A 25,774-nucleotide genomic window follows, 5' to 3' on the forward strand; every position below is an offset into this window, starting at 1 on the left:
CATCAAATAAGCTTTTGTGCAAATAAATATCCAAAAAATCTGGTGGTCTGCATTTTTGGCAGCAAAGAGCAGTTCCAACCTAAACTGATTCTGTCTGCAAGGCACGTGTCGGCTTTGGAATGTGGACACTAGTCCCAAAAAAAAGTCTCTCCCATAGCAGGAATTGAACCAGTCAACCAGGAATACTAACTAAGTCTTTCTCCACATGGTGTAAGCAGTACAGTAAACAGCAAGACAGGTGTAAAAAAAAAAAAAAAAAAAAAGAGTGTTTTGCTTTGAATACAAAACATAAACATTACAAGAGCTAAAACACGCTACATGGTCAAGGTTTTTGGCACGTCAGTTGAATAATTTGAAGATCATGAGTTTTTTGCTCACAAGTGCCATCCTCCTTTTCTCAAGAGATTTTGTCACTAACTCTGAACTTTCCAATTCAGTTCTAAACTGTTTCCGATTAGAAAGAACATGGGAGCCCTAATGACTGACAGGACACATGGCTTGTTGAGTCCCTTGACACTTTTGTGTAAAACTGTGTAGTTGAAAAAGGCTTAAGCTATGAAACAAAAGGAAATCTTTTGCAAAAGTCATAATGCATCGCCAATGTTAAGTATTTTTGTTGCAAAGTGAAAATCTACCAGAAACATTTTTGATTGAAAAACACGCGTCAGTCTTTGAATGGTGGCAGTAGCTAAGATAAAGGTGCATTCCCATACCGGGAGTCGAACCCGGGCCACCTGGGTGAGAACCAGGAATCCTAACCGCTAAACCATATGGGAAAAGATGCGCTAACGTCTCAGTGACATTATGAAAAAAATAAGTTTTCTGCTATGCACAATAAACTTCTGCAGATCTGCAGGTGCAACTTGCTTCGTTAGCGCAGTAGGTAGTGCGTCAGTCTCGTAATCTGAAGGTTGTGAGTTTGAGCCTCACACGGGGCACTGTTCCCTCCTTTTCTCGAGAGATTTTGTCACCAACTTAGAACTTTTCCATTCAATTCTACAACGTTTTCCATTAGAAAGGAAATGGGAATCCAAATAACTTACAGGACCCATGAGTTGTTGAGTCTCTTGACACTTTGGTGTAAAAAGGGGTGGTTGAGAATGAGTTGAGCTACGAATCCAAATTGAATCTTGCGTGAAGGGTCAGAATGAAGTGCCAAAACGCGGGCGTTCAGCATTTTTGCCTGAAAAAAACAAATCCTACCTGAAATACGTTTGTTTTAAAAACACACGTCAGTCTTTGAATGTTGGCAACGGTGTAGAAAAGGATGCGTTTCCATACCGGGAGTCGAACCCAGGCCACCTGGGTGAAAACCAGGAATCCTAAGCGCTAGACCATACGGGAGAAGATGTACTGCCAGCTCACTTACAATATGAAAAAAAAGAGGTGTACTGCTTTGCACAAGCAACTTCCGCAGATTATTACATGCATCTTGCCTCGTTAGCGCAGCAGGTAGCGCGTCAGTCTCGTAATCTGAAGGTCGTGAGTTCGATTCTCACATGGGGCACTGGTACCTTGTTTCCGTAACTGATTTTGCCACTATCTTGGCTAGAGAGTCACAGCTCTTTTCCATTCAGTAACAAAACATCACCAATTGATGGAAGGGGAGCTCCAATGACAGACAGGGATAAAGGCTTGTTGAGTCCCTTAACACCCAGGAATTAAAAGTGAGAGATATGAATGGTTTGAGATATGACATCAAATAAGCTTTTGTGCAAATAAATATCCAAAAAATCTGGTGGTCTGCATTTTTGGCAGCAAAGAGCAGTTCCAACCTAAACTGATTCTGTCTGCAAGGCACGTGTCGGCTTTGGAATGTGGACACTAGTCCCAAAAAAAAGTCTCTCCCATAGCAGGAATTGAACCAGTCAACCAGGAATACTAACTAAGTCTTTCTCCACATGGTGTAAGCAGTACAGTAAACAGCAAGACAGGTGTAAAAAAAAAAAAAAAAAAAAAGAGTGTTTTGCTTTGAATACAAAACATAAACATTACAAGAGCTAAAACACGCTACATGGTCAAGGTTTTTGGCACGTCAGTTGAATAATTTGAAGATCATGAGTTTTTTGCTCACAAGTGCCATCCTCCTTTTCTCAAGAGATTTTGTCACTAACTCTGAACTTTCCAATTCAGTTCTAAACTGTTTCCGATTAGAAAGAACATGGGAGCCCTAATGACTGACAGGACACATGGCTTGTTGAGTCCCTTGACACTTTTGTGTAAAACTGTGTAGTTGAAAAAGGCTTAAGCTATGAAACAAAAGGAAATCTTTTGCAAAAGTCATAATGCATCGCCAATGTTAAGTATTTTTGTTGCAAAGTGAAAATCTACCAGAAACATTTTTGATTGAAAAACACGCGTCAGTCTTTGAATGGTGGCAGTAGCTAAGATAAAGGTGCATTCCCATACCGGGAGTCGAACCCGGGCCACCTGGGTGAGAACCAGGAATCCTAACCGCTAAACCATATGGGAAAAGATGCGCTAACGTCTCAGTGACATTATGAAAAAAATAAGTTTTCTGCTATGCACAATAAACTTCTGCAGATCTGCAGGTGCAACTTGCTTCGTTAGCGCAGTAGGTAGTGCGTCAGTCTCGTAATCTGAAGGTTGTGAGTTTGAGCCTCACACGGGGCACTGTTCCCTCCTTTTCTCGAGAGATTTTGTCACCAACTTAGAACTTTTCCATTCAATTCTACAACGTTTTCCATTAGAAAGGAAATGGGAATCCAAATAACTTACAGGACCCATGAGTTGTTGAGTCTCTTGACACTTTGGTGTAAAAAGGGGTGGTTGAGAATGAGTTGAGCTACGAATCCAAATTGAATCTTGCGTGAAGGGTCAGAATGAAGTGCCAAAACGCGGGCGTTCAGCATTTTTGCCTGAAAAAAACAAATCCTACCTGAAATACGTTTGTTTTAAAAACACACGTCAGTCTTTGAATGTTGGCAACGGTGTAGAAAAGGATGCGTTTCCATACCGGGAGTCGAACCCAGGCCACCTGGGTGAAAACCAGGAATCCTAAGCGCTAGACCATACGGGAGAAGATGTACTGCCAGCTCACTTACAATATGAAAAAAAAGAGGTGTACTGCTTTGCACAAGCAACTTCCGCAGATTATTACATGCATCTTGCCTCGTTAGCGCAGCAGGTAGCGCGTCAGTCTCGTAATCTGAAGGTCGTGAGTTCGATTCTCACATGGGGCACTGGTACCTTGTTTCCGTAACTGATTTTGCCACTATCTTGGCTAGAGAGTCACAGCTCTTTTCCATTCAGTAACAAAACATCACCAATTGATGGAAGGGGAGCTCCAATGACAGACAGGGATAAAGGCTTGTTGAGTCCCTTAACACCCAGGAATTAAAAGTGAGAGATATGAATGGTTTGAGATATGACATCAAATAAGCTTTTGTGCAAATAAATATCCAAAAAATCTGGTGGTCTGCATTTTTGGCAGCAAAGAGCAGTTCCAACCTAAACTGATTCTGTCTGCAAGGCACGTGTCGGCTTTGGAATGTGGACACTAGTCCCAAAAAAAAGTCTCTCCCATAGCAGGAATTGAACCAGTCAACCAGGAATACTAACTAAGTCTTTCTCCACATGGTGTAAGCAGTACAGTAAACAGCAAGACAGGTGTAAAAAAAAAAAAAAAAAAAAAGAGTGTTTTGCTTTGAATACAAAACATAAACATTACAAGAGCTAAAACACGCTACATGGTCAAGGTTTTTGGCACGTCAGTTGAATAATTTGAAGATCATGAGTTTTTTGCTCACAAGTGCCATCCTCCTTTTCTCAAGAGATTTTGTCACTAACTCTGAACTTTCCAATTCAGTTCTAAACTGTTTCCGATTAGAAAGAACATGGGAGCCCTAATGACTGACAGGACACATGGCTTGTTGAGTCCCTTGACACTTTTGTGTAAAACTGTGTAGTTGAAAAAGGCTTAAGCTATGAAACAAAAGGAAATCTTTTGCAAAAGTCATAATGCATCGCCAATGTTAAGTATTTTTGTTGCAAAGTGAAAATCTACCAGAAACATTTTTGATTGAAAAACACGCGTCAGTCTTTGAATGGTGGCAGTAGCTAAGATAAAGGTGCATTCCCATACCGGGAGTCGAACCCGGGCCACCTGGGTGAGAACCAGGAATCCTAACCGCTAAACCATATGGGAAAAGATGCGCTAACGTCTCAGTGACATTATGAAAAAAATAAGTTTTCTGCTATGCACAATAAACTTCTGCAGATCTGCAGGTGCAACTTGCTTCGTTAGCGCAGTAGGTAGTGCGTCAGTCTCGTAATCTGAAGGTTGTGAGTTTGAGCCTCACACGGGGCACTGTTCCCTCCTTTTCTCGAGAGATTTTGTCACCAACTTAGAACTTTTCCATTCAATTCTACAACGTTTTCCATTAGAAAGGAAATGGGAATCCAAATAACTTACAGGACCCATGAGTTGTTGAGTCTCTTGACACTTTGGTGTAAAAAGGGGTGGTTGAGAATGAGTTGAGCTACGAATCCAAATTGAATCTTGCGTGAAGGGTCAGAATGAAGTGCCAAAACGCGGGCGTTCAGCATTTTTGCCTGAAAAAAACAAATCCTACCTGAAATACGTTTGTTTTAAAAACACACGTCAGTCTTTGAATGTTGGCAACGGTGTAGAAAAGGATGCGTTTCCATACCGGGAGTCGAACCCAGGCCACCTGGGTGAAAACCAGGAATCCTAAGCGCTAGACCATACGGGAGAAGATGTACTGCCAGCTCACTTACAATATGAAAAAAAAGAGGTGTACTGCTTTGCACAAGCAACTTCCGCAGATTATTACATGCATCTTGCCTCGTTAGCGCAGCAGGTAGCGCGTCAGTCTCGTAATCTGAAGGTCGTGAGTTCGATTCTCACATGGGGCACTGGTACCTTGTTTCCGTAACTGATTTTGCCACTATCTTGGCTAGAGAGTCACAGCTCTTTTCCATTCAGTAACAAAACATCACCAATTGATGGAAGGGGAGCTCCAATGACAGACAGGGATAAAGGCTTGTTGAGTCCCTTAACACCCAGGAATTAAAAGTGAGAGATATGAATGGTTTGAGATATGACATCAAATAAGCTTTTGTGCAAATAAATATCCAAAAAATCTGGTGGTCTGCATTTTTGGCAGCAAAGAGCAGTTCCAACCTAAACTGATTCTGTCTGCAAGGCACGTGTCGGCTTTGGAATGTGGACACTAGTCCCAAAAAAAAGTCTCTCCCATAGCAGGAATTGAACCAGTCAACCAGGAATACTAACTAAGTCTTTCTCCACATGGTGTAAGCAGTACAGTAAACAGCAAGACAGGTGTAAAAAAAAAAAAAAAAAAAAAGAGTGTTTTGCTTTGAATACAAAACATAAACATTACAAGAGCTAAAACACGCTACATGGTCAAGGTTTTTGGCACGTCAGTTGAATAATTTGAAGATCATGAGTTTTTTGCTCACAAGTGCCATCCTCCTTTTCTCAAGAGATTTTGTCACTAACTCTGAACTTTCCAATTCAGTTCTAAACTGTTTCCGATTAGAAAGAACATGGGAGCCCTAATGACTGACAGGACACATGGCTTGTTGAGTCCCTTGACACTTTTGTGTAAAACTGTGTAGTTGAAAAAGGCTTAAGCTATGAAACAAAAGGAAATCTTTTGCAAAAGTCATAATGCATCGCCAATGTTAAGTATTTTTGTTGCAAAGTGAAAATCTACCAGAAACATTTTTGATTGAAAAACACGCGTCAGTCTTTGAATGGTGGCAGTAGCTAAGATAAAGGTGCATTCCCATACCGGGAGTCGAACCCGGGCCACCTGGGTGAGAACCAGGAATCCTAACCGCTAAACCATATGGGAAAAGATGCGCTAACGTCTCAGTGACATTATTAAAAAAATAAGTTTTCTGCTATGCACAATAAACTTCTGCAGATCTGCAGGTGCAACTTGCTTCGTTAGCGCAGTAGGTAGTGCGTCAGTCTCGTAATCTGAAGGTTGTGAGTTTGAGCCTCACACGGGGCACTGTTCCCTCCTTTTCTCGAGAGATTTTGTCACCAACTTAGAACTTTTCCATTCAATTCTACAACGTTTTCCATTAGAAAGGAAATGGGAATCCAAATAACTTACAGGACCCATGAGTTGTTGAGTCTCTTGACACTTTGGTGTAAAAAGGGGTGGTTGAGAATGAGTTGAGCTACGAATCCAAATTGAATCTTGCGTGAAGGGTCAGAATGAAGTGCCAAAACGCGGGCGTTCAGCATTTTTGCCTGAAAAAAACAAATCCTACCTGAAATACGTTTGTTTTAAAAACACACGTCAGTCTTTGAATGTTGGCAACGGTGTAGAAAAGGATGCGTTTCCATACCGGGAGTCGAACCCAGGCCACCTGGGTGAAAACCAGGAATCCTAAGCGCTAGACCATACGGGAGAAGATGTACTGCCAGCTCACTTACAATATGAAAAAAAAGAGGTGTACTGCTTTGCACAAGCAACTTCCGCAGATTATTACATGCATCTTGCCTCGTTAGCGCAGCAGGTAGCGCGTCAGTCTCGTAATCTGAAGGTCGTGAGTTCGATTCTCACATGGGGCACTGGTACCTTGTTTCCGTAACTGATTTTGCCACTATCTTGGCTAGAGAGTCACAGCTCTTTTCCATTCAGTAACAAAACATCACCAATTGATGGAAGGGGAGCTCCAATGACAGACAGGGATAAAGGCTTGTTGAGTCCCTTAACACCCAGGAATTAAAAGTGAGAGATATGAATGGTTTGAGATATGACATCAAATAAGCTTTTGTGCAAATAAATATCCAAAAAATCTGGTGGTCTGCATTTTTGGCAGCAAAGAGCAGTTCCAACCTAAACTGATTCTGTCTGCAAGGCACGTGTCGGCTTTGGAATGTGGACACTAGTCCCAAAAAAAAGTCTCTCCCATAGCAGGAATTGAACCAGTCAACCAGGAATACTAACTAAGTCTTTCTCCACATGGTGTAAGCAGTACAGTAAACAGCAAGACAGGTGTAAAAAAAAAAAAAAAAAAAAAGAGTGTTTTGCTTTGAATACAAAACATAAACATTACAAGAGCTAAAACACGCTACATGGTCAAGGTTTTTGGCACGTCAGTTGAATAATTTGAAGATCATGAGTTTTTTGCTCACAAGTGCCATCCTCCTTTTCTCAAGAGATTTTGTCACTAACTCTGAACTTTCCAATTCAGTTCTAAACTGTTTCCGATTAGAAAGAACATGGGAGCCCTAATGACTGACAGGACACATGGCTTGTTGAGTCCCTTGACACTTTTGTGTAAAACTGTGTAGTTGAAAAAGGCTTAAGCTATGAAACAAAAGGAAATCTTTTGCAAAAGTCATAATGCATCGCCAATGTTAAGTATTTTTGTTGCAAAGTGAAAATCTACCAGAAACATTTTTGATTGAAAAACACGCGTCAGTCTTTGAATGGTGGCAGTAGCTAAGATAAAGGTGCATTCCCATACCGGGAGTCGAACCCGGGCCACCTGGGTGAGAACCAGGAATTCTAACCGCTAAACCATATGGGAAAAGATGCGCTAACGTCTCAGTGACATTATTAAAAAAATAAGTTTTCTGCTATGCACAATAAACTTCTGCAGATCTGCAGGTGCAACTTGCTTCGTTAGCGCAGTAGGTAGTGCGTCAGTCTCGTAATCTGAAGGTTGTGAGTTTGAGCCTCACACGGGGCACTGTTCCCTCCTTTTCTCGAGAGATTTTGTCACCAACTTAGAACTTTTCCATTCAATTCTACAACGTTTTCCATTAGAAAGGAAATGGGAATCCAAATAACTTACAGGACCCATGAGTTGTTGAGTCTCTTGACACTTTGGTGTAAAAAGGGGTGGTTGAGAATGAGTTGAGCTACGAATCCAAATTGAATCTTGCGTGAAGGGTCAGAATGAAGTGCCAAAACGCGGGCGTTCAGCATTTTTGCCTGAAAAAAACAAATCCTACCTGAAATACGTTTGTTTTAAAAACACACGTCAGTCTTTGAATGTTGGCAACGGTGTAGAAAAGGATGCGTTTCCATACCGGGAGTCGAACCCAGGCCACCTGGGTGAAAACCAGGAATCCTAAGCGCTAGACCATACGGGAGAAGATGTACTGCCAGCTCACTTACAATATGAAAAAAAAGAGGTGTACTGCTTTGCACAAGCAACTTCCGCAGATTATTACATGCATCTTGCCTCGTTAGCGCAGCAGGTAGCGCGTCAGTCTCGTAATCTGAAGGTCGTGAGTTCGATTCTCACATGGGGCACTGGTACCTTGTTTCCGTAACTGATTTTGCCACTATCTTGGCTAGAGAGTCACAGCTCTTTTCCATTCAGTAACAAAACATCACCAATTGATGGAAGGGGAGCTCCAATGACAGACAGGGATAAAGGCTTGTTGAGTCCCTTAACACCCAGGAATTAAAAGTGAGAGATATGAATGGTTTGAGATATGACATCAAATAAGCTTTTGTGCAAATAAATATCCAAAAAATCTGGTGGTCTGCATTTTTGGCAGCAAAGAGCAGTTCCAACCTAAACTGATTCTGTCTGCAAGGCACGTGTCGGCTTTGGAATGTGGACACTAGTCCCAAAAAAAAGTCTCTCCCATAGCAGGAATTGAACCAGTCAACCAGGAATACTAACTAAGTCTTTCTCCACATGGTGTAAGCAGTACAGTAAACAGCAAGACAGGTGTAAAAAAAAAAAAAAAAAAAAAGAGTGTTTTGCTTTGAATACAAAACATAAACATTACAAGAGCTAAAACACGCTACATGGTCAAGGTTTTTGGCACGTCAGTTGAATAATTTGAAGATCATGAGTTTTTTGCTCACAAGTGCCATCCTCCTTTTCTCAAGAGATTTTGTCACTAACTCTGAACTTTCCAATTCAGTTCTAAACTGTTTCCGATTAGAAAGAACATGGGAGCCCTAATGACTGACAGGACACATGGCTTGTTGAGTCCCTTGACACTTTTGTGTAAAACTGTGTAGTTGAAAAAGGCTTAAGCTATGAAACAAAAGGAAATCTTTTGCAAAAGTCATAATGCATCGCCAATGTTAAGTATTTTTGTTGCAAAGTGAAAATCTACCAGAAACATTTTTGATTGAAAAACACGCGTCAGTCTTTGAATGGTGGCAGTAGCTAAGATAAAGGTGCATTCCCATACCGGGAGTCGAACCCGGGCCACCTGGGTGAGAACCAGGAATCCTAACCGCTAAACCATATGGGAAAAGATGCGCTAACGTCTCAGTGACATTATTAAAAAAATAAGTTTTCTGCTATGCACAATAAACTTCTGCAGATCTGCAGGTGCAACTTGCTTCGTTAGCGCAGTAGGTAGTGCGTCAGTCTCGTAATCTGAAGGTTGTGAGTTTGAGCCTCACACGGGGCACTGTTCCCTCCTTTTCTCGAGAGATTTTGTCACCAACTTAGAACTTTTCCATTCAATTCTACAACGTTTTCCATTAGAAAGGAAATGGGAATCCAAATAACTTACAGGACCCATGAGTTGTTGAGTCTCTTGACACTTTGGTGTAAAAAGGGGTGGTTGAGAATGAGTTGAGCTACGAATCCAAATTGAATCTTGCGTGAAGGGTCAGAATGAAGTGCCAAAACGCGGGCGTTCAGCATTTTTGCCTGAAAAAAACAAATCCTACCTGAAATACGTTTGTTTTAAAAACACACGTCAGTCTTTGAATGTTGGCAACGGTGTAGAAAAGGATGCGTTTCCATACCGGGAGTCGAACCCAGGCCACCTGGGTGAAAACCAGGAATCCTAAGCGCTAGACCATACGGGAGAAGATGTACTGCCAGCTCACTTACAATATGAAAAAAAAGAGGTGTACTGCTTTGCACAAGCAACTTCCGCAGATTATTACATGCATCTTGCCTCGTTAGCGCAGCAGGTAGCGCGTCAGTCTCGTAATCTGAAGGTCGTGAGTTCGATTCTCACATGGGGCACTGGTACCTTGTTTCCGTAACTGATTTTGCCACTATCTTGGCTAGAGAGTCACAGCTCTTTTCCATTCAGTAACAAAACATCACCAATTGATGGAAGGGGAGCTCCAATGACAGACAGGGATAAAGGCTTGTTGAGTCCCTTAACACCCAGGAATTAAAAGTGAGAGATATGAATGGTTTGAGATATGACATCAAATAAGCTTTTGTGCAAATAAATATCCAAAAAATCTGGTGGTCTGCATTTTTGGCAGCAAAGAGCAGTTCCAACCTAAACTGATTCTGTCTGCAAGGCACGTGTCGGCTTTGGAATGTGGACACTAGTCCCAAAAAAAAGTCTCTCCCATAGCAGGAATTGAACCAGTCAACCAGGAATACTAACTAAGTCTTTCTCCACATGGTGTAAGCAGTACAGTAAACAGCAAGACAGGTGTAAAAAAAAAAAAAAAAAAAAAGAGTGTTTTGCTTTGAATACAAAACATAAACATTACAAGAGCTAAAACACGCTACATGGTCAAGGTTTTTGGCACGTCAGTTGAATAATTTGAAGATCATGAGTTTTTTGCTCACAAGTGCCATCCTCCTTTTCTCAAGAGATTTTGTCACTAACTCTGAACTTTCCAATTCAGTTCTAAACTGTTTCCGATTAGAAAGAACATGGGAGCCCTAATGACTGACAGGACACATGGCTTGTTGAGTCCCTTGACACTTTTGTGTAAAACTGTGTAGTTGAAAAAGGCTTAAGCTATGAAACAAAAGGAAATCTTTTGCAAAAGTCATAATGCATCGCCAATGTTAAGTATTTTTGTTGCAAAGTGAAAATCTACCAGAAACATTTTTGATTGAAAAACACGCGTCAGTCTTTGAATGGTGGCAGTAGCTAAGATAAAGGTGCATTCCCATACCGGGAGTCGAACCCGGGCCACCTGGGTGAGAACCAGGAATCCTAACCGCTAAACCATATGGGAAAAGATGCGCTAACGTCTCAGTGACATTATGAAAAAAATAAGTTTTCTGCTATGCACAATAAACTTCTGCAGATCTGCAGGTGCAACTTGCTTCGTTAGCGCAGTAGGTAGTGCGTCAGTCTCGTAATCTGAAGGTTGTGAGTTTGAGCCTCACACGGGGCACTGTTCCCTCCTTTTCTCGAGAGATTTTGTCACCAACTTAGAACTTTTCCATTCAATTCTACAACGTTTTCCATTAGAAAGGAAATGGGAATCCAAATAACTTACAGGACCCATGAGTTGTTGAGTCTCTTGACACTTTGGTGTAAAAAGGGGTGGTTGAGAATGAGTTGAGCTACGAATCCAAATTGAATCTTGCGTGAAGGGTCAGAATGAAGTGCCAAAACGCGGGCGTTCAGCATTTTTGCCTGAAAAAAACAAATCCTACCTGAAATACGTTTGTTTTAAAAACACACGTCAGTCTTTGAATGTTGGCAACGGTGTAGAAAAGGATGCGTTTCCATACCGGGAGTCGAACCCAGGCCACCTGGGTGAAAACCAGGAATCCTAAGCGCTAGACCATACGGGAGAAGATGTACTGCCAGCTCACTTACAATATGAAAAAAAAGAGGTGTACTGCTTTGCACAAGCAACTTCCGCAGATTATTACATGCATCTTGCCTCGTTAGCGCAGCAGGTAGCGCGTCAGTCTCGTAATCTGAAGGTCGTGAGTTCGATTCTCACATGGGGCACTGGTACCTTGTTTCCGTAACTGATTTTGCCACTATCTTGGCTAGAGAGTCACAGCTCTTTTCCATTCAGTAACAAAACATCACCAATTGATGGAAGGGGAGCTCCAATGACAGACAGGGATAAAGGCTTGTTGAGTCCCTTAACACCCAGGAATTAAAAGTGAGAGATATGAATGGTTTGAGATATGACATCAAATAAGCTTTTGTGCAAATAAATATCCAAAAAATCTGGTGGTCTGCATTTTTGGCAGCAAAGAGCAGTTCCAACCTAAACTGATTCTGTCTGCAAGGCACGTGTCGGCTTTGGAATGTGGACACTAGTCCCAAAAAAAAGTCTCTCCCATAGCAGGAATTGAACCAGTCAACCAGGAATACTAACTAAGTCTTTCTCCACATGGTGTAAGCAGTACAGTAAACAGCAAGACAGGTGTAAAAAAAAAAAAAAAAAAAAAGAGTGTTTTGCTTTGAATACAAAACATAAACATTACAAGAGCTAAAACACGCTACATGGTCAAGGTTTTTGGCACGTCAGTTGAATAATTTGAAGATCATGAGTTTTTTGCTCACAAGTGCCATCCTCCTTTTCTCAAGAGATTTTGTCACTAACTCTGAACTTTCCAATTCAGTTCTAAACTGTTTCCGATTAGAAAGAACATGGGAGCCCTAATGACTGACAGGACACATGGCTTGTTGAGTCCCTTGACACTTTTGTGTAAAACTGTGTAGTTGAAAAAGGCTTAAGCTATGAAACAAAAGGAAATCTTTTGCAAAAGTCATAATGCATCGCCAATGTTAAGTATTTTTGTTGCAAAGTGAAAATCTACCAGAAACATTTTTGATTGAAAAACACGCGTCAGTCTTTGAATGGTGGCAGTAGCTAAGATAAAGGTGCATTCCCATACCGGGAGTCGAACCCGGGCCACCTGGGTGAGAACCAGGAATCCTAACCGCTAAACCATATGGGAAAAGATGCGCTAACGTCTCAGTGACATTATTAAAAAAATAAGTTTTCTGCTATGCACAATAAACTTCTGCAGATCTGCAGGTGCAACTTGCTTCGTTAGCGCAGTAGGTAGTGCGTCAGTCTCGTAATCTGAAGGTTGTGAGTTTGAGCCTCACACGGGGCACTGTTCCCTCCTTTTCTCGAGAGATTTTGTCACCAACTTAGAACTTTTCCATTCAATTCTACAACGTTTTCCATTAGAAAGGAAATGGGAATCCAAATAACTTACAGGACCCATGAGTTGTTGAGTCTCTTGACACTTTGGTGTAAAAAGGGGTGGTTGAGAATGAGTTGAGCTACGAATCCAAATTGAATCTTGCGTGAAGGGTCAGAATGACGTGCCAAAACGCGGGCGTTCAGCATTTTTGCCTGAAAAAAACAAATCCTACCTGAAATACGTTTGTTTTAAAAACACACGTCAGTCTTTGAATGTTGGCAACGGTGTAGAAAAGGATGCGTTTCCATACCGGGAGTCGAACCCAGGCCACCTGGGTGAAAACCAGGAATCCTAAACGCTAGACCATACGGGAGAAGATGTACTGCCAGCTCACTTACAATATGAAAAAAAAGAGGTGTACTGCTTTGCACAAGCAACTTCCGCAGATTATTACATGCATCTTGCCTCGTTAGCGCAGCAGGTAGCGCGTCAGTCTCGTAATCTGAAGGTCGTGAGTTCGATTCTCACATGGGGCACTGGTACCTTGTTTCCGTAACTGATTTTGCCACTATCTTGGCTAGAGAGTCACAGCTCTTTTCCATTCAGTAACAAAACATCACCAATTGATGGAAGGGGAGCTCCAATGACAGACAGGGATAAAGGCTTGTTGAGTCCCTTAACACCCAGGAATTAAAAGTGAGAGATATGAATGGTTTGAGATATGACATCAAATAAGCTTTTGTGCAAATAAATATCCAAAAAATCTGGTGGTCTGCATTTTTGGCAGCAAAGAGCAGTTCCAACCTAAACTGATTCTGTCTGCAAGGCACGTGTCGGCTTTGGAATGTGGACACTAGTCCCAAAAAAAAGTCTCTCCCATAGCAGGAATTGAACCAGTCAACCAGGAATACTAACTAAGTCTTTCTCCACATGGTGTAAGCAGTACAGTAAACAGCAAGACAGGTGTAAAAAAAAAAAAAAAAAAAAAGAGTGTTTTGCTTTGAATACAAAACATAAACATTACAAGAGCTAAAACACGCTACATGGTCAAGGTTTTTGGCACGTCAGTTGAATAATTTGAAGATCATGAGTTTTTTGCTCACAAGTGCCATCCTCCTTTTCTCAAGAGATTTTGTCACTAACTCTGAACTTTCCAATTCAGTTCTAAACTGTTTCCGATTAGAAAGAACATGGGAGCCCTAATGACTGACAGGACACATGGCTTGTTGAGTCCCTTGACACTTTTGTGTAAAACTGTGTAGTTGAAAAAGGCTTAAGCTATGAAACAAAAGGAAATCTTTTGCAAAAGTCATAATGCATCGCCAATGTTAAGTATTTTTGTTGCAAAGTGAAAATCTACCAGAAACATTTTTGATTGAAAAACACGCGTCAGTCTTTGAATGGTGGCAGTAGCTAAGATAAAGGTGCATTCCCATACCGGGAGTCGAACCCGGGCCACCTGGGTGAGAACCAGGAATCCTAACCGCTAAACCATATGGGAAAAGATGCGCTAACGTCTCAGTGACATTATGAAAAAAATAAGTTTTCTGCTATGCACAATAAACTTCTGCAGATCTGCAGGTGCAACTTGCTTCGTTAGCGCAGTAGGTAGTGCGTCAGTCTCGTAATCTGAAGGTTGTGAGTTTGAGCCTCACACGGGGCACTGTTCCCTCCTTTTCTCGAGAGATTTTGTCACCAACTTAGAACTTTTCCATTCAATTCTACAACGTTTTCCATTAGAAAGGAAATGGGAATCCAAATAACTTACAGGACCCATGAGTTGTTGAGTCTCTTGACACTTTGGTGTAAAAAGGGGTGGTTGAGAATGAGTTGAGCTACGAATCCAAATTGAATCTTGCGTGAAGGGTCAGAATGAAGTGCCAAAACGCGGGCGTTCAGCATTTTTGCCTGAAAAAAACAAATCCTACCTGAAATACGTTTGTTTTAAAAACACACGTCAGTCTTTGAATGTTGGCAACGGTGTAGAAAAGGATGCGTTTCCATACCGGGAGTCGAACCCAGGCCACCTGGGTGAAAACCAGGAATCCTAAGCGCTAGACCATACGGGAGAAGATGTACTGCCAGCTCACTTACAATATGAAAAAAAAGAGGTGTACTGCTTTGCACAAGCAACTTCCGCAGATTATTACATGCATCTTGCCTCGTTAGCGCAGCAGGTAGCGCGTCAGTCTCGTAATCTGAAGGTCGTGAGTTCGATTCTCACATGGGGCACTGGTACCTTGTTTCCGTAACTGATTTTGCCACTATCTTGGCTAGAGAGTCACAGCTCTTTTCCATTCAGTAACAAAACATCACCAATTGATGGAAGGGGAGCTCCAATGACAGACAGGGATAAAGGCTTGTTGAGTCCCTTAACACCCAGGAATTAAAAGTGAGAGATATGAATGGTTTGAGATATGACATCAAATAAGCTTTTGTGCAAATAAATATCCAAAAAATCTGGTGGTCTGCATTTTTGGCAGCAAAGAGCAGTTCCAACCTAAACTGATTCTGTCTGCAAGGCACGTGTCGGCTTTGGAATGTGGACACTAGTCCCAAAAAAAAGTCTCTCCCATAGCAGGAATTGAACCAGTCAACCAGGAATACTAACTAAGTCTTTCTCCACATGGTGTAAGCAGTACAGTAAACAGCAAGACAGGTGTAAAAAGAAAAAAAAAAAAAAGGAGTGTTTTGCTTTGAATACAAAACATAAACATTACAAGAGCTAAAACACGCTACATGGTCAAGGTTTTTGGCACGTCAGTTGAATAATTTGAAGATCATGAGTTTTTTGCTCACAAGTGCCATCCTCCTTTTCTCAAGAGATTTTGTCACTAACTCTGAACTTTCCAATTCAGTTCTAAACTGTTTCCGATTAGAAAGAACATGGGAGCCCTAATGACTGACAGGACACATGGCTTGTTGAGTCCCTTGACACTTTTGTGTAAAACTGTGTAGTTGAAAAAGGCTTAAGCTATGAAACAAAAGGAAATCTTTTGCAAAAGTCATAATGCATCGCCAATGTTAAGTATTTTTGTTGCAAAGTGAAAATCTACCAGAAACATTTTTGATTGAAAAACACGCGTCAGTCTTTGAATGGTGGCAGTAGCTAAGATAAAGGTGCATTCCCATACCGGGAGTCGAACCCGGGCCACCTGGGTGAGAACCAGGAATCCTAACCGCTAAACCATATGGGAAAAGATGCGCTAACGTCTCAGTGACATTATTAAAAAAATAAGTTTTCTGCTATGCACAATAAACTTCTGCAGATCTGCAGGTGCAACTTGCTTCGTTAGCGCAGTAGGTAGTGCGTCAGTCTCGTAATCTGAAGGTTGTGAGTTTGAGCCTCACACGGGGCACTGTTCCCTCCTTTTCTCGAGAGATTTTGTCACCAACTTAGAACTTTTCCATTCAATTCTACAACGTTTTCCATTAGAAAGGAAATGGGAATCCAAATAACTTACAGGACCCATGAGTTGTTGAGTCTCTTGACACTTTGGTGTAAAAAGGGGTGGTTGAGAATGAGTTGAGCTACGAATCCAAATTGAATCTTGCGTGAAGGGTCAGAATGACGTGCCAAAACGCGGGCGTTCAGCATTTTTGCCTGAAAAAAACAAATCCTACCTGAAATACGTTTGTTTTAAAAACACACGTCAGTCTTTGAATGTTGGCAACGGTGTAGAAAAGGATGCGTTTCCATACCGGGAGTCGAACCCAGGCCACCTGGGTGAAAACCAGGAATCCTAAACGCTAGACCATACGGGAGAAGATGTACTGCCAGCTCACTTACAATATGAAAAAAAAGAGGTGTACTGCTTTGCACAAGCAACTTCCGCAGATTATTACATGCATCTTGCCTCGTTAGCGCAGCAGGTAGCGCGTCAGTCTCGTAATCTGAAGGTCGTGAGTTCGATTCTCACATGGGGCACTGGTACCTTGTTTCCGTAACTGATTTTGCCACTATCTTGGCTAGAGAGTCACAGCTCTTTTCCATTCAGTAACAAAACATCACCAATTGATGGAAGGGGAGCTCCAATGACAGACAGGGATAAAGGCTTGTTGAGTCCCTTAACACCCAGGAATTAAAAGTGAGAGATATGAATGGTTTGAGATATGACATCAAATAAGCTTTTGTGCAAATAAATATCCAAAAAATCTGGTGGTCTGCATTTTTGGCAGCAAAGAGCAGTTCCAACCTAAACTGATTCTGTCTGCAAGGCACGTGTCGGCTTTGGAATGTGGACACTAGTCCCAAAAAAAAGTCTCTCCCATAGCAGGAATTGAACCAGTCAACCAGGAATACTAACTAAGTCTTTCTCCACATGGTGTAAGCAGTACAGTAAACAGCAAGACAGGTGTAAAAAAAAAAAAAAAAAAAAAGAGTGTTTTGCTTTGAATACAAAACATAAACATTACAAGAGCTAAAACACGCTACATGGTCAAGGTTTTTGGCACGTCAGTTGAATAATTTGAAGATCATGAGTTTTTTGCTCACAAGTGCCATCCTCCTTTTCTCAAGAGATTTTGTCACTAACTCTGAACTTTCCAATTCAGTTCTAAACTGTTTCCGATTAGAAAGAACATGGGAGCCCTAATGACTGACAGGACACATGGCTTGTTGAGTCCCTTGACACTTTTGTGTAAAACTGTGTAGTTGAAAAAGGCTTAAGCTATGAAACAAAAGGAAATCTTTTGCAAAAGTCATAATGCATCGCCAATGTTAAGTATTTTTGTTGCAAAGTGAAAATCTACCAGAAACATTTTTGATTGAAAAACACGCGTCAGTCTTTGAATGGTGGCAGTAGCTAAGATAAAGGTGCATTCCCATACCGGGAGTCGAACCCGGGCCACCTGGGTGAGAACCAGGAATCCTAACCGCTAAACCATATGGGAAAAGATGCGCTAACGTCTCAGTGACATTATGAAAAAAATAAGTTTTCTGCTATGCACAATAAACTTCTGCAGATCTGCAGGTGCAACTTGCTTCGTTAGCGCAGTAGGTAGTGCGTCAGTCTCGTAATCTGAAGGTTGTGAGTTTGAGCCTCACACGGGGCACTGTTCCCTCCTTTTCTCGAGAGATTTTGTCACCAACTTAGAACTTTTCCATTCAATTCTACAACGTTTTCCATTAGAAAGGAAATGGGAATCCAAATAACTTACAGGACCCATGAGTTGTTGAGTCTCTTGACACTTTGGTGTAAAAAGGGGTGGTTGAGAATGAGTTGAGCTACGAATCCAAATTGAATCTTGCGTGAAGGGTCAGAATGAAGTGCCAAAACGCGGGCGTTCAGCATTTTTGCCTGAAAAAAACAAATCCTACCTGAAATACGTTTGTTTTAAAAACACACGTCAGTCTTTGAATGTTGGCAACGGTGTAGAAAAGGATGCGTTTCCATACCGGGAGTCGAACCCAGGCCACCTGGGTGAAAACCAGGAATCCTAAGCGCTAGACCATACGGGAGAAGATGTACTGCCAGCTCACTTACAATATGAAAAAAAAGAGGTGTACTGCTTTGCACAAGCAACTTCCGCAGATTATTACATGCATCTTGCCTCGTTAGCGCAGCAGGTAGCGCGTCAGTCTCGTAATCTGAAGGTCGTGAGTTCGATTCTCACATGGGGCACTGGTACCTTGTTTCCGTAACTGATTTTGCCACTATCTTGGCTAGAGAGTCACAGCTCTTTTCCATTCAGTAACAAAACATCACCAATTGATGGAAGGGGAGCTCCAATGACAGACAGGGATAAAGGCTTGTTGAGTCCCTTAACACCCAGGAATTAAAAGTGAGAGATATGAATGGTTTGAGATATGACATCAAATAAGCTTTTGTGCAAATAAATATCCAAAAAATCTGGTGGTCTGCATTTTTGGCAGCAAAGAGCAGTTCCAACCTAAACTGATTCTGTCTGCAAGGCACGTGTCGGCTTTGGAATGTGGACACTAGTCCCAAAAAAAAGTCTCTCCCATAGCAGGAATTGAACCAGTCAACCAGGAATACTAACTAAGTCTTTCTCCACATGGTGTAAGCAGTACAGTAAACAGCAAGACAGGTGTAAAAAAAAAAAAAAAAAAAAGAGTGTTTTGCTTTGAATACAAAACATAAACATTACAAGAGCTAAAACACGCTACATGGTCAAGGTTTTTGGCACGTCAGTTGAATAATTTGAAGATCATGAGTTTTTTGCTCACAAGTGCCATCCTCCTTTTCTCAAGAGATTTTGTCACTAACTCTGAACTTTCCAATTCAGTTCTAAACTGTTTCCGATTAGAAAGAACATGGGAGCCCTAATGACTGACAGGACACATGGCTTGTTGAGTCCCTTGACACTTTTGTGTAAAACTGTGTAGTTGAAAAAGGCTTAAGCTATGAAACAAAAGGAAATCTTTTGCAAAAGTCATAATGCATCGCCAATGTTAAGTATTTTTGTTGCAAAGTGAAAATCTACCAGAAACATTTTTGATTGAAAAACACGCGTCAGTCTTTGAATGGTGGCAGTAGCTAAGATAAAGGTGCATTCCCATACCGGGAGTCGAACCCGGGCCACCTGGGTGAGAACCAGGAATCCTAACCGCTAAACCATATGGGAAAAGATGCGCTAACGTCTCAGTGACATTATGAAAAAAATAAGTTTTCTGCTATGCACAATAAACTTCTGCAGATCTGCAGGTGCAACTTGCTTCGTTAGCGCAGTAGGTAGTGCGTCAGTCTCGTAATCTGAAGGTTGTGAGTTTGAGCCTCACACGGGGCACTGTTCCCTCCTTTTCTCGAGAGATTTTGTCACCAACTTAGAACTTTTCCATTCAATTCTACAACGTTTTCCATTAGAAAGGAAATGGGAATCCAAATAACTTACAGGACCCATGAGTTGTTGAGTCTCTTGACACTTTGGTGTAAAAAGGGGTGGTTGAGAATGAGTTGAGCTACGAATCCAAATTGAATCTTGCGTGAAGGGTCAGAATGAAGTGCCAAAACGCGGGCGTTCAGCATTTTTGCCTGAAAAAAACAAATCCTACCTGAAATACGTTTGTTTTAAAAACACACGTCAGTCTTTGAATGTTGGCAACGGTGTAGAAAAGGATGCGTTTCCATACCGGGAGTCGAACCCAGGCCACCTGGGTGAAAACCAGGAATCCTAAGCGCTAGACCATACGGGAGAAGATGTACTGCCAGCTCACTTACAATATGAAAAAAAAGAGGTGTACTGCTTTGCACAAGCAACTTCCGCAGATTATTACATGCATCTTGCCTCGTTAGCGCAGCAGGTAGCGCGTCAGTCTCGTAATCTGAAGGTCGTGAGTTCGATTCTCACATGGGGCACTGGTACCTTGTTTCCGTAACTGATTTTGCCACTATCTTGGCTAGAGAGTCACAGCTCTTTTCCATTCAGTAACAAAACATCACCAATTGATGGAAGGGGAGCTCCAATGACAGACAGGGATAAAGGCTTGTTGAGTCCCTTAACACCCAGGAATTAAAAGTGAGAGATATGAATGGTTTGAGATATGACATCAAATAAGCTTTTGTGCAAATAAATATCCAAAAAATCTGGTGGTCTGCATTTTTGGCAGCAAAGAGCAGTTCCAACCTAAACTGATTCTGTCTGCAAGGCACGTGTCGGCTTTGGAATGTGGACACTAGTCCCAAAAAAAAGTCTCTCCCATAGCAGGAATTGAACCAGTCAACCAGGAATACTAACTAAGTCTTTCTCCACATGGTGTAAGCAGTACAGTAAACAGCAAGACAGGTGTAAAAAAAAAAAAAAAAAAAAAGAGTGTTTTGCTTTGAATACAAAACATAAACATTACAAGAGCTAAAACACGCTACATGGTCAAGGTTTTTGGCACGTCAGTTGAATAATTTGAAGATCATGAGTTTTTTGCTCACAAGTGCCATCCTCCTTTTCTCAAGAGATTTTGTCACTAACTCTGAACTTTCCAATTCAGTTCTAAACTGTTTCCGATTAGAAAGAACATGGGAGCCCTAATGACTGACAGGACACATGGCTTGTTGAGTCCCTTGACACTTTTGTGTAAAACTGTGTAGTTGAAAAAGGCTTAAGCTATGAAACAAAAGGAAATCTTTTGCAAAAGTCATAATGCATCGCCAATGTTAAGTATTTTTGTTGCAAAGTGAAAATCTACCAGAAACATTTTTGATTGAAAAACACGCGTCAGTCTTTGAATGGTGGCAGTAGCTAAGATAAAGGTGCATTCCCATACCGGGAGTCGAACCCGGGCCACCTGGGTGAGAACCAGGAATCCTAACCGCTAAACCATATGGGAAAAGATGCGCTAACGTCTCAGTGACATTATGAAAAAAATAAGTTTTCTGCTATGCACAATAAACTTCTGCAGATCTGCAGGTGCAACTTGCTTCGTTAGCGCAGTAGGTAGTGCGTCAGTCTCGTAATCTGAAGGTTGTGAGTTTGAGCCTCACACGGGGCACTGTTCCCTCCTTTTCTCGAGAGATTTTGTCACCAACTTAGAACTTTTCCATTCAATTCTACAACGTTTTCCATTAGAAAGGAAATGGGAATCCAAATAACTTACAGGACCCATGAGTTGTTGAGTCTCTTGACACTTTGGTGTAAAAAGGGGTGGTTGAGAATGAGTTGAGCTACGAATCCAAATTGAATCTTGCGTGAAGGGTCAGAATGAAGTGCCAAAACGCGGGCGTTCAGCATTTTTGCCTGAAAAAAACAAATCCTACCTGAAATACGTTTGTTTTAAAAACACACGTCAGTCTTTGAATGTTGGCAACGGTGTAGAAAAGGATGCGTTTCCATACCGGGAGTCGAACCCAGGCCACCTGGGTGAAAACCAGGAATCCTAAGCGCTAGACCATACGGGAGAAGATGTACTGCCAGCTCACTTACAATATGAAAAAAAAGAGGTGTACTGCTTTGCACAAGCAACTTCCGCAGATTATTACATGCATCTTGCCTCGTTAGCGCAGCAGGTAGCGCGTCAGTCTCGTAATCTGAAGGTCGTGAGTTCGATTCTCACATGGGGCACTGGTACCTTGTTTCCGTAACTGATTTTGCCACTATCTTGGCTAGAGAGTCACAGCTCTTTTCCATTCAGTAACAAAACATCACCAATTGATGGAAGGGGAGCTCCAATGACAGACAGGGATAAAGGCTTGTTGAGTCCCTTAACACCCAGGAATTAAAAGTGAGAGATATGAATGGTTTGAGATATGACATCAAATAAGCTTTTGTGCAAATAAATATCCAAAAAATCTGGTGGTCTGCATTTTTGGCAGCAAAGAGCAGTTCCAACCTAAACTGATTCTGTCTGCAAGGCACGTGTCGGCTTTGGAATGTGGACACTAGTCCCAAAAAAAAGTCTCTCCCATAGCAGGAATTGAACCAGTCAACCAGGAATACTAACTAAGTCTTTCTCCACATGGTGTAAGCAGTACAGTAAACAGCAAGACAGGTGTAAAAAAAAAAAAAAAAAAAAAGAGTGTTTTGCTTTGAATACAAAACATAAACATTACAAGAGCTAAAACACGCTACATGGTCAAGGTTTTTGGCACGTCAGTTGAATAATTTGAAGATCATGAGTTTTTTGCTCACAAGTGCCATCCTCCTTTTCTCAAGAGATTTTGTCACTAACTCTGAACTTTCCAATTCAGTTCTAAACTGTTTCCGATTAGAAAGAACATGGGAGCCCTAATGACTGACAGGACACATGGCTTGTTGAGTCCCTTGACACTTTTGTGTAAAACTGTGTAGTTGAAAAAGGCTTAAGCTATGAAACAAAAGGAAATCTTTTGCAAAAGTCATAATGCATCGCCAATGTTAAGTATTTTTGTTGCAAAGTGAAAATCTACCAGAAACATTTTTGATTGAAAAACACGCGTCAGTCTTTGAATGGTGGCAGTAGCTAAGATAAAGGTGCATTCCCATACCGGGAGTCGAACCCGGGCCACCTGGGTGAGAACCAGGAATCCTAACCGCTAAACCATATGGGAAAAGATGCGCTAACGTCTCAGTGACATTATTAAAAAAATAAGTTTTCTGCTATGCACAATAAACTTCTGCAGATCTGCAGGTGCAACTTGCTTCGTTAGCGCAGTAGGTAGTGCGTCAGTCTCGTAATCTGAAGGTTGTGAGTTTGAGCCTCACACGGGGCACTGTTCCCTCCTTTTCTCGAGAGATTTTGTCACCAACTTAGAACTTTTCCATTCAATTCTACAACGTTTTCCATTAGAAAGGAAATGGGAATCCAAATAACTTACAGGACCCATGAGTTGTTGAGTCTCTTGACACTTTGGTGTAAAAAGGGGTGGTTGAGAATGAGTTGAGCTACGAATCCAAATTGAATCTTGCGTGAAGGGTCAGAATGAAGTGCCAAAACGCGGGCGTTCAGCATTTTTGCCTGAAAAAAACAAATCCTACCTGAAATACGTTTGTTTTAAAAACACACGTCAGTCTTTGAATGTTGGCAACGGTGTAGAAAAGGATGCGTTTCCATACCGGGAGTCGAACCCAGGCCACCTGGGTGAAAACCAGGAATCCTAAGCGCTAGACCATACGGGAGAAGATGTACTGCCAGCTCACTTACAATATGAAAAAAAAGAGGTGTACTGCTTTGCACAAGCAACTTCCGCAGATTATTACATGCATCTTGCCTCGTTAGCGCAGCAGGTAGCGCGTCAGTCTCGTAATCTGAAGGTCGTGAGTTCGATTCTCACATGGGGCACTGGTACCTTGTTTCCGTAACTGATTTTGCCACTATCTTGGCTAGAGAGTCACAGCTCTTTTCCATTCAGTAACAAAACATCACCAATTGATGGAAGGGGAGCTCCAATGACAGACAGGGATAAAGGCTTGTTGAGTCCCTTAACACCCAGGAATTAAAAGTGAGAGATATGAATGGTTTGAGATATGACATCAAATAAGCTTTTGTGCAAATAAATATCCAAAAAATCTGGTGGTCTGCATTTTTGGCAGCAAAGAGCAGTTCCAACCTAAACTGATTCTGTCTGCAAGGCACGTGTCGGCTTTGGAATGTGGACACTAGTCCCAAAAAAAAGTCTCTCCCATAGCAGGAATTGAACCAGTCAACCAGGAATACTAACTAAGTCTTTCTCCACATGGTGTAAGCAGTACAGTAAACAGCAAGACAGGTGTAAAAAAAAAAAAAAAAAAAAAGAGTGTTTTGCTTTGAATACAAAACATAAACATTACAAGAGCTAAAACACGCTACATGGTCAAGGTTTTTGGCACGTCAGTTGAATAATTTGAAGATCATGAGTTTTTTGCTCACAAGTGCCATCGTCCTTTTCTCAAGAGATTTTGTCACTAACTCTGAACTTTCCAATTCAGTTCTAAACTGTTTCCGATTAGAAAGAACATGGGAGCCCTAATGACTGACAGGACACATGGCTTGTTGAGTCCCTTGACACTTTTGTGTAAAACTGTGTAGTTGAAAAAGGCTTAAGCTATGAAACAAAAGGAAATCTTTTGCAAAAGTCATAATGCATCGCCAATGTTAAGTATTTTTGTTGCAAAGTGAAAATCTACCAGAAACATTTTTGATTGAAAAACACGCGTCAGTCTTTGAATGGTGGCAGTAGCTAAGATAAAGGTGCATTCCCATACCGGGAGTCGAACCCGGGCCACCTGGGTGAGAACCAGGAATCCTAACCGCTAAACCATATGGGAAAAGATGCGCTAACGTCTCAGTGACATTATTAAAAAAATAAGTTTTCTGCTATGCACAATAAACTTCTGCAGATCTGCAGGTGCAACTTGCTTCGTTAGCGCAGTAGGTAGTGCGTCAGTCTCGTAATCTGAAGGTTGTGAGTTTGAGCCTCACACGGGGCACTGTTCCCTCCTTTTCTCGAGAGATTTTGTCACCAACTTAGAACTTTTCCATTCAATTCTACAACGTTTTCCATTAGAAAGGAAATGGGAATCCAAATAACTTACAGGACCCATGAGTTGTTGAGTCTCTTGACACTTTGGTGTAAAAAGGGGTGGTTGAGAATGAGTTGAGCTACGAATCCAAATTGAATCTTGCGTGAAGGGTCAGAATGAAGTGCCAAAACGCGGGCGTTCAGCATTTTTGCCTGAAAAAAACAAATCCTACCTGAAATACGTTTGTTTTAAAAACACACGTCAGTCTTTGAATGTTGGCAACGGTGTAGAAAAGGATGCGTTTCCATACCGGGAGTCGAACCCAGGCCACCTGGGTGAAAACCAGGAATCCTAAGCGCTAGACCATACGGGAGAAGATGTACTGCCAGCTCACTTACAATATGAAAAAAAAGAGGTGTACTGCTTTGCACAAGCAACTTCCGCAGATTATTACATGCATCTTGCCTCGTTAGCGCAGCAGGTAGCGCGTCAGTCTCGTAATCTGAAGGTCGTGAGTTCGATTCTCACATGGGGCACTGGTACCTTGTTTCCGTAACTGATTTTGCCACTATCTTGGCTAGAGAGTCACAGCTCTTTTCCATTCAGTAACAAAACATCACCAATTGATGGAAGGGGAGCTCCAATGACAGACAGGGATAAAGGCTTGTTGAGTCCCTTAACACCCAGGAATTAAAAGTGAGAGATATGAATGGTTTGAGATATGACATCAAATAAGCTTTTGTGCAAATAAATATCCAAAAAATCTGGTGGTCTGCATTTTTGGCAGCAAAGAGCAGTTCCAACCTAAACTGATTCTGTCTGCAAGGCACGTGTCGGCTTTGGAATGTGGACACTAGTCCCAAAAAAAAGTCTCTCCCATAGCAGGAATTGAACCAGTCAACCAGGAATACTAACTAAGTCTTTCTCCACATGGTGTAAGCAGTACAGTAAACAGCAAGACAGGTGTAAAAAAAAAAAAAAAAAAAAAGAGTGTTTTGCTTTGAATACAAAACATAAACATTACAAGAGCTAAAACACGCTACATGGTCAAGGTTTTTGG

General features: G+C 41.6%; 16 non-coding genes across 16 annotated transcripts; 15 read left to right on the forward strand and 1 right to left on the reverse strand.

The window, feature by feature from the left end:
* The first annotated feature begins 1,434 nt into the window (after positions 1 to 1,434).
* TRNAT-CGU (transfer RNA threonine (anticodon CGU)) lies at positions 1,435 to 1,507 on the forward strand. Its single transcript has one exon. It is a non-coding gene; the product is annotated as a tRNA-Thr (tRNA).
* Positions 1,508 to 3,130: 1,623 nt separating this feature from the next.
* TRNAT-CGU (transfer RNA threonine (anticodon CGU)) lies at positions 3,131 to 3,203 on the forward strand. The gene has a single exon. It is a non-coding gene; the product is annotated as a tRNA-Thr (tRNA).
* A 1,623-nt stretch (positions 3,204 to 4,826) lies between these two features.
* TRNAT-CGU (transfer RNA threonine (anticodon CGU)) lies at positions 4,827 to 4,899 on the forward strand. The gene has a single exon. It is a non-coding gene; the product is annotated as a tRNA-Thr (tRNA).
* A 1,623-nt stretch (positions 4,900 to 6,522) lies between these two features.
* Positions 6,523 to 6,595, forward strand: TRNAT-CGU (transfer RNA threonine (anticodon CGU)). The gene has a single exon. It is a non-coding gene; the product is annotated as a tRNA-Thr (tRNA).
* An 893-nt stretch (positions 6,596 to 7,488) lies between these two features.
* Positions 7,489 to 7,560, reverse strand: TRNAE-CUC (transfer RNA glutamic acid (anticodon CUC)). The gene has a single exon. It is a non-coding gene; the product is annotated as a tRNA-Glu (tRNA).
* Positions 7,561 to 8,218: 658 nt separating this feature from the next.
* Positions 8,219 to 8,291, forward strand: TRNAT-CGU (transfer RNA threonine (anticodon CGU)). The gene has a single exon. It is a non-coding gene; the product is annotated as a tRNA-Thr (tRNA).
* Positions 8,292 to 9,914: 1,623 nt separating this feature from the next.
* Positions 9,915 to 9,987, forward strand: TRNAT-CGU (transfer RNA threonine (anticodon CGU)). Its single transcript has one exon. It is a non-coding gene; the product is annotated as a tRNA-Thr (tRNA).
* Positions 9,988 to 11,610: 1,623 nt separating this feature from the next.
* On the forward strand, positions 11,611 to 11,683 carry TRNAT-CGU (transfer RNA threonine (anticodon CGU)). The gene has a single exon. It is a non-coding gene; the product is annotated as a tRNA-Thr (tRNA).
* A 1,623-nt stretch (positions 11,684 to 13,306) lies between these two features.
* Positions 13,307 to 13,379, forward strand: TRNAT-CGU (transfer RNA threonine (anticodon CGU)). Its single transcript has one exon. It is a non-coding gene; the product is annotated as a tRNA-Thr (tRNA).
* A 1,623-nt stretch (positions 13,380 to 15,002) lies between these two features.
* Positions 15,003 to 15,075, forward strand: TRNAT-CGU (transfer RNA threonine (anticodon CGU)). The gene has a single exon. It is a non-coding gene; the product is annotated as a tRNA-Thr (tRNA).
* A 1,623-nt stretch (positions 15,076 to 16,698) lies between these two features.
* On the forward strand, positions 16,699 to 16,771 carry TRNAT-CGU (transfer RNA threonine (anticodon CGU)). The gene has a single exon. It is a non-coding gene; the product is annotated as a tRNA-Thr (tRNA).
* A 1,623-nt stretch (positions 16,772 to 18,394) lies between these two features.
* Positions 18,395 to 18,467, forward strand: TRNAT-CGU (transfer RNA threonine (anticodon CGU)). The gene has a single exon. It is a non-coding gene; the product is annotated as a tRNA-Thr (tRNA).
* Positions 18,468 to 20,089: 1,622 nt separating this feature from the next.
* Positions 20,090 to 20,162, forward strand: TRNAT-CGU (transfer RNA threonine (anticodon CGU)). The gene has a single exon. It is a non-coding gene; the product is annotated as a tRNA-Thr (tRNA).
* A 1,623-nt stretch (positions 20,163 to 21,785) lies between these two features.
* On the forward strand, positions 21,786 to 21,858 carry TRNAT-CGU (transfer RNA threonine (anticodon CGU)). The gene has a single exon. It is a non-coding gene; the product is annotated as a tRNA-Thr (tRNA).
* Positions 21,859 to 23,481: 1,623 nt separating this feature from the next.
* TRNAT-CGU (transfer RNA threonine (anticodon CGU)) lies at positions 23,482 to 23,554 on the forward strand. Its single transcript has one exon. It is a non-coding gene; the product is annotated as a tRNA-Thr (tRNA).
* A 1,623-nt stretch (positions 23,555 to 25,177) lies between these two features.
* On the forward strand, positions 25,178 to 25,250 carry TRNAT-CGU (transfer RNA threonine (anticodon CGU)). Its single transcript has one exon. It is a non-coding gene; the product is annotated as a tRNA-Thr (tRNA).
* Positions 25,251 to 25,774: the final 524 nt, after the last annotated feature.

The sequence above is a fragment of the Phyllobates terribilis genome, unplaced genomic scaffold, assembly GCF_046119375.1.
Source record: "Phyllobates terribilis strain yellow unplaced genomic scaffold, ASM4611937v1 Scaffold_971__1_contigs__length_502685, whole genome shotgun sequence".
Lineage (NCBI taxonomy): Eukaryota > Metazoa > Chordata > Amphibia > Anura > Dendrobatidae > Phyllobates > Phyllobates terribilis.